Here is an 8,457-nt window from a genome sequence, read left to right as displayed (position 1 = left end):
TAGATCACTACGTCATAGTCCCCAAATGACATAGGGGAATTTAATATGGTGAACTTGTCTATCCATAGTTACTATATGTTCATAGTCCCTCATCCATCTAATATCCTAGAGACCGTATATAGGATACGGTAATGTTAGGCCCATACAAAATCCTATCTGAGTCTCGCTCTAATCGGATTCTCTTAGAGAACTTATTCTCTCTCAATTTGAACGACTTTGGCTAAAGATTTTATTTGAGCAAGCACACGAGATATTTCTCTCGTGATACCAAGAGTGGATGATCCTCTATGGATACTCAATTGCCTTCGTAAGGTTGGCTGTCATTCCCTAGAATTGGTTATACCATATCTGAAACTTTTAAACTTATAAATATAATGTCAAATAATGGAGTACTCCTACAAGACATCTTTAGTGTCTCAAGTCTAAGGACCAGACATACAACTGGGACTACAGAATCATTGTTTGACATTAGGTATCATTAACCATCAAGCATTCCATAAGCGGATCCATCATATGGACGAGTATACAATGCACCGATCTATTTGGTTCTCTCGATGTTCTTCTCGAGTAACCTATAACTAGGATGATTTAGGATTTGTGTTTAAAGGTGAATCAGTCCCATTATCATGATCTCATCACGATCTGATTCCCATTGCATAGATCCAAGGATATCACAATATATATCTAGATAATATATGATAAAATATCAGTAATAATAAGCAAAGCGATCGTCGCAATGTGTCAAAGGTGCCATCACTTACGTGATTGGCTTATAGGGCACCTATAACTAACTATCTCTCACTTGACCTAAAGCCAATCACCTGTGTCTGATCCCTATCAGACCTCTGTGATGCTCAAATATAATTTAAGTCAATAGCTTCGTTAGTGGATCTGTAATGTTATCTTTGGAAGAAACTCTTTCCATTGTTATACCTTCATGGGCCACAATCTCTCTAATAAGCTAGAACCTCCTCAAAATACTTTTGATGAGACTTGGGTTCCTTCGCTTGAGAGATCGCCCTATTATTATCATAATATATAGGAATCAGTTCCATGCTACTCAATACGACTCTCAAATCTTTGATGAACTTCTTTATCCAAACCCCCTCTTTTGTTGCTTATGTCATCGTAATATATTATGCCTTCATGGTCAAGTCAACAGTAGTATCTTGCTTGGAACTCTTCCAACTCCCCATTCAAGGTGAACATATACTTTGAGAAAATAAAATTTCATGTCTCATTAGTATAAGACCTCTTTTGAAATATTTCATATCAAACCTTTTGACAATGATGTCTATGTACCTGGATTGAGATAAGTTAAGCATCCTTTTAAATCTATCTCTATAGATCCAAATCCCTAAAATATATGATGTTTCACCTTAAGTCTTCCATGGAGAAGTGTCTAGATAGCAAAGCCTTTAATGTGGAGAGTATTCCTAATGATTATGATGTCATCCATAGATAACACCAAGAAGGTGATAGCGCTCTCATTTACCTTTTTATACATGTAAGGCTCATCTTCATTCTTAACGAAGTCATAAGATATTATCGCCTCATTAAATCTTATGTTCCAACTTCGGGAAGCCTTCTTTAGTTCATAAATGGACTTAAGCAACATGCACATCTTATCTGGATACTACTTGGACACGAATCCCTCATGTTGCATCTGCTAGTCATAGGTGCCCTGCAAGCCAATCACTTGAGTGATGACCTGTGTGACTTGACACATAATCTTTTTGCTTATTATTATTTAATATTTCATCACTTTATATTGCTTGTTGCTTGAATATATTGTAATGTCTATGGATCTATGCAATGGGAATCGAATCGTGATAAGATCACGATAATGAGACCGATTCACCTTTAAACACAGATCTAAATAATCCCGATCAAGGTTAATCGAGAGGGACATCGAGATAACCGGACAAACTGGAGTGCCGTATACCCGTCCATATCATGGATGCAACTGGTCTAATAGCTGCTCGTGTGGGGACACTAGAGATATAGTATAGGCGCTCATTGAAGAATGAGTTCACTAATTGAGCTGCTTACGAAATGCTAGATGGGTGATGATGCCTTATTATTAGACAGCGATTCCATAGTCCTAGTGGTGTATTTGGTCCTTAGACTTGAGACACCAATGATGTCCTGTATAAGTACTTCAATCTTTGATATCGGACTTATAGGTCTGGAGGTTCCAAATCTAGCACAACCGGTCATCGGGAGTGGTAGCCAACCTTATGAGGACTATTGAGTATCGATAGAGGATCATCCACTCTATGTGTCATGAGAGGAATATCCCATATATACTTACTCAAACAAATCCCTAGCTAGGGTCATTCGGATTGAGAGAGAAACTGTTCTCCAGGAGAATCCGATTAGAGCGAGACTTGAGTGGAGACCGTATGTGTTTGATAGCACCATGTCCGGTATATGGTCACTGGGATATTAGATAGATAAGGGACTATAGGTATACGGTAATTGAGGACAAACAAATCCAATGGATTGGATTCTCCTATTTCTTCTGGGGACTCTAGCGTAGTGGCCTAGTACGTCTATAGTCAATGAGTCAAGTGAATTATTATGGAAATAATAATTCACTATCCCAGAAGGAGTTCTGATAGGTATGACTCTTGGCTAGCTTAATATTGGGCCTAAAGGGTATATATATGGTAGGCGTTACAATGAGTAGAGGTTCGGATATGAGATATCCGCCGGAGCCCCTATCTTATTTGATATCCAATAAGCTCATGAATTATTGGATCCTATAAATGAGATACAATAAGAGTCAATGAGAGATTATTGGATAGAGATCCACTAATTTAAGAGGCTTGGTTAGTTGGATGGAGATTCAATACCCAATAGGACAAGATCCATTAGGGTTAAATTTACAGAGGACCTCTATAAATAGGAGGGAACTAATGGTTCATAAGCTAGAGCTTCTTTGGGTTACCTCTTCTATTCTCCTCCCCCTCTCCTTCTTAGATAGCAAGCTAAAAGTTTTGAGGAGCATTGTCACAGCCCTACTGTGTAGATCACTGCTAGAGATGAGGCAGCTATGAGACCAACTGCATCCATCATATAGATGGGTATATAGTAAACCACTCTATTCGGTTATCTCGATATCCCTCTCAAGTAACCTATGACCGGGATTATTTAGGATATGTGTTTAAAGGCGAATTAGTCTCATTATCGTGATCTCATCACGATCAGATTTCCATTGTATAGATCCAAGGACATCACAATATATAAATGCATATATGCGATAGTCAATATAAAGTGATAAATACCAAAATATAATAAGTAAAAAGATTGTGTGTCAAGTCACACATGCCATTACTCACGTGATTAGCTTGCTTGGCACCTATGACTAGTAAGGAGGATGCTTGACTTCCTTCACCCTCTCCTACAAATCTATATAAATTCAGGGATATACGATCTCCCTAGGTAACACACTCTCTTAGAACACATCTTCGAGAAATTGAGGATTTTGTTTTTAATATTCTTTCGCTACGCATGTCATATCTCCCCCAAATATTCTTTCAGTGGTATCAGAGCCAGGTTGTTCATGCGAAAGATTGGTCGTGAACTTCGTGTGTTATGTTTTGGAAAAGCTTTTGATGTAAAAATCGTTGATGCAAAAGCGAGAAAGAGCAATAACTGTTGTTGTTGCCCTTACTAACTTCGCAGATGGTAGCTTGCTACCTTCTGCGTGTGTGCAGCCTCCTACATGCTAGTCATAGGTGCATAGCAAGCCAATCACATGAGTGATGGCACGTGTGACTTGATAAAGAATCTTTTTGCTTATTATATTTTGGCATATATTACTATACAACTATTGCATATATGCATATATATATATATATATATTGTGATGTCCTTGTATTTGTGCAATGGGAATAGGATCGTGATGAGATCACAAAAATGAGATCGATTCACCTTTAAACATATATCCTAAATAATCCCGATCATAGGTTACTCGAGAGGGACATCGTGATAACCGGACAGACTAGTGTGCTGTATACCCGTCTATATGATGGATGCAATTGGTCTCATAGCTGCTCGTGTAGAGACACTAGGGATACAGTACAGGTGCTCATTGTAGAATGAGTTCACTGATTGATCCGCTTACGGAATGCTGGATAGTTGATGATGCCTTATTGTCAGACAACGATTCTATAGTCCTAGTGGTATATCTGATCCTTAGACTTGAGATACCAAGGATGTCCTGTATAAGTGCTCCACTCTTTGATACCAGACTTATAGGTTTGGCTGTCCCAGATCTAGTACAACTGGTCATTGGGAGTGGTACTCGACCTTACGAAGGCTATTGAGTATCGATAGAGGATCATCCACTCTCAGCGTCATGATAGGAATATCCTATGTGTTCTTACTCAAACAAATCCCTGGCCAGGGTCATTCGGGTTGAGAGAAAAAGAGTTCTCTGGGAGAATCCGATTAGAGCGAGACTCGAGTAGAAACCGTATGGGTCTGACAGCACCATGCTCGATATATGGTCTCTGGGATATTAGATGGATGAGGGACTATAGGTACACGGTAACTGAGGACAGATAGGTCCAATGGATTGGATTCCCCTGTATCGTTTGGGGACTACGGCGTAGTGGCCTAGTATGTCCGTAGTCGATGAGTCGAGTGAATTATTACAAAGATAATACTTCATTGAGTTAGAAGGAGTTATGATAGGTATGACTCATGGCCAGCTCGATATTGGGCCTAGAGGGTCATACACATATGGTAGGCATTGCGATAAGTAGAGGTTCGGATATGAGATATCCGACGGAGCCCTTGTCTTATTGGATATCCAATAAACCCTTGAATTATTGGATCCCATGGACGAGATCTAATAAGAGCCCATGAGAGATTATTGGATAGAGATCCACTAATCTAAAAGGCTTGGGTTATTGGATGCATATCCAATACCCACTAGGGGAGGATCCATTATGGTTTGACAGAGGACCTCTATAAATAGGAGGGATTCAGAGCCTCATAGGCTAGAGCCTTTGCTTGCCTCTCATATTCTCCTTCCCCTCTCCACCTCAGAGCAGGCTTCGAGTTTTGAGGAGCATCGTCGTAAACCTACAATGTGGATCACCGCTAGAGAGGAGGACGCTTGACCTCCTTCACCCTCTCCTAAAGATCTATAAGGAAACAAGGATATATGATCTCCCTAGGTAACACAATCTACCATATACGTAGTTTTTCAGTTTCGCGGATTTTGCGCACCAATCTTCGCACGACAACGAACATCTCTTTGGGAATCGGGGATTTTTGTTTTCTTGTTCTTCCGCTATGCATGTGATGTCGCCCCAAAGATTTCCTAATAGTGGTATCAAAGCCAGGTTGTTTGTGCGATAGATTGGTTTTGAACTGCGTGTGTTCTGTTTTGAAGAAACTTTTGACGTCAAAATCGTTGACGCAAATGCGAGAAAGGGCAGCAGCAATAGCTGCCCTCAATCTACGTGCGTACAGCGCAGCCGCAGGCAGGCAGCACAGGGGCTGCGTCTGCAGCAACCGGCCCGCGGCCTGCTTGTAGCAAGCTTTTGTCCAGCGGGGCTGGCAGAGGCGCCAGCGGCCGCTTCTCCCGCGGGGCGAGGCGCCGTAGGGCAGCGGCGCCTGCTGCTGCTGCTCCTAGGGCGAAACCCCCCTAGGGGCGGTCGCCCGGCAGGACAACTCCGCTTGCGGGCGTTGCCTGCCGCCGCCGGCAGAACAGCCCGCGGGGGGCCCACCTGCAGCGGTAGTGCCGTCAGCGAGCATGCCGCCTACAAGCGAGGGCAGTGCCCTCGCCCCGCCGTATATGCCGCCGCCAGTAGGGTGGCAGCGGCGGCGGTAGTAGGGGAGTAGGGCATTAGGCAATTCTTGGGCAAAAAAAAAGATAGTTTTACCCCGGTGAATTTCAGAAATTCAAATTCTGTCCTTTTATCTAAATTATGAAAATACCCCTATGAATTCAAAAATTCTCTATATGTCCCTGATTTCATAAAATACTAATTAATTAAAAAGTTTAGTTGATTATTATTTTATTATTATCTAGTACTACATGATGATGATTAATTATACATGTGATGTATGATGTATAGACGGATGATCATGGATCGTGTGATGTGTGTACTTGTGATTATTATTATTGGGATCTGCGAGCCTCCATTATATTTCTCATTTATTGTCGGGCCTGCGTGCCTATGATTAAGTTGTAATCACATGAGGAGGCGCAACGGGAGCGTGGATGCGATAGCGGGAACCACGAGACGGACGATCGCGATGCATGAAGATGCATCGAGATGTCGACGGAACCGACGAGGACGAGATGGACAATCACAGGGCATGAAGATGCACCATTGCACATATAGATCTTGATGTAAGTGATTAGGCCTACTGGGTCGGGCCTAATCACATTAGGTTGTGGTCTATGATCATTTGGTGTGATTGCTTATACACATACTTGATATGTATATATATTTACATGCGATGTAGATATATATTAAATATGTATATGTGTGACATGTCATATTAGGAGACCAAATCATAGAAACATCTCTCTCGATAATATTAAATCGGTAAACGTGAGGCAATTAGATTGACCCACGTGGCCTTCCATCGTTATAAGTAGGAACCGATTCCCGGTGTAGGTTGAGTTGGTCGAGTCCCTCGAGACTCACCTATATCGCGATTCGCTATCTTGCTTACGACATAGAAATTCACCGGTGACATGAGGACATGGTATGCTTGGTCGAGTCCCTCGAGGGTATATCATCAAATCAGACTCATCTTGTAACGAAGGTGTTGACTTAACCGAGCATCATGGTTGGTCGAGTCCCTCGAGACCATGGTGATTCGGAGGTCAAATAGGACGGGAATCATAAGAAGTTGTGATTGGTAAGAGTTGCCTACCTTTTAGGCTTAATGTGATTGGTCGAGTCCCTCGAGGTTACACTAAGAGGCTGATTGGATCTTGATCCCCACTAGAAGTCTGCCGGAGACTTCTGTTTCACATGCTGAGGGTGTCGCGTGACTCGTTAGTAAAATAGTGGGAGCATATTAAGATAGAAGTCCATATCTTGATAGTTTATTTCTTGCAAAATCTGCATGTTATTCATTTCTGCTGCATCTTTATTTTCAAAAAATATCGCTTTCAAATCCCTTATGTGGCATACTTGATGTCAACCTCCTCACTGGTCCAAATTAAACGGATTGGCTCCGTAACTTAAGAATTGTTCTCACGACGGAGAAAATCGTGTACGTCCTTGATACAGTGATGCCTACGCCCGAAGAAGGGGCAAGCGAGGATGAGATCGCTCGCTACGTAAAGTACATTGATGAATCCACTCTTGCTCAGTGCTATATGTTGGGCTCTATGACTCCTGAGTTACAGAGACAACATGAAAAGATGGATGCCAGATTCATTCTCCTACATGTCCGTAAATTGTTTGAGGAATAGGGAAGGACTCAGTGATATGAGATATCTAAGAGCCTCTTCCACGCTAGGATGATTGAGGGGATACCGATTCAGAACCATGTCTTAAAGATGATTGAGTGGATAGAGAAACTCACAGGTCTAGGAATGGTCCTAGAGGATAACTTATGTGTGGACATTGTGCTTCAGTCCCTACCAGATTCCTTTTCACAGTTTATAATGAATTTTAATATGAACAAGCTTGAGGTGACTCTCCTAGAGCTCCTCAATATGTTGAGGGAGGTAGAGAGTACTATTAAGAAAGAGAAGCCAGTTCACTATACTGGTGAGACCAGAAAGAAAAGGAAAGCAAAAAGGTCCCTTAAAAAGGGAAAGGGCAAGGGCAGACCAGGTAAAACAAAGGTTGCTACAAAAGACCCAGCAAAGGACAAAGGCTAGTGCTTCCACTATGGCAAAGATGGGCACTGGAAGAGGAACTGCAAAGAGTACCTTGCATAAGGGGCGAAATCGAAACTTGGAGAAGCTTCAGGTACATTCATGATCAATCTCCAATTGTCAGATTTTTGTGATAGTGCATTGGTATTGGATACCAGTATTGCTTATCACATCTAAATTTATTATAAATTCTAGCAAAGCCGAGGGTAGATTGGCGAGAGGAATATTGTATAAAGGTTTGTTCATGCTAGACACTACTCCACATATCATGAATGTAAGTGTGTCTAAGAGAAAAACGAGATGAGATGAACATTGCATACCTATGGCATTGTAGGCTAGGTCATATCCATGAACGGAGGATTCAAAAGTTGCTAAATAATGGATATTTAGATCCATTCGACTATGTGTCATATGTAACTTACGAGCCTTGCCTTCGTAGAAAACTGACCAACTCTCCATTTAGTGGAATTAGAGAGAGAGCCACTGAGTTGTTGGAACTCATACATAGTGATGTATGTGGACCCATGTCAACTCATGCCATTGGTGGATACTCGTACTTCATTATCTTTACTGATGATTTCTTAAGGTAT

This window comes from Musa acuminata, chromosome BXJ2-8 (assembly GCF_036884655.1).
Source record: "Musa acuminata AAA Group cultivar baxijiao chromosome BXJ2-8, Cavendish_Baxijiao_AAA, whole genome shotgun sequence".
NCBI classification, from domain to species: domain Eukaryota; kingdom Viridiplantae; phylum Streptophyta; class Magnoliopsida; order Zingiberales; family Musaceae; genus Musa; species Musa acuminata.
This window is presented reverse-complemented; position numbering follows the sequence as displayed.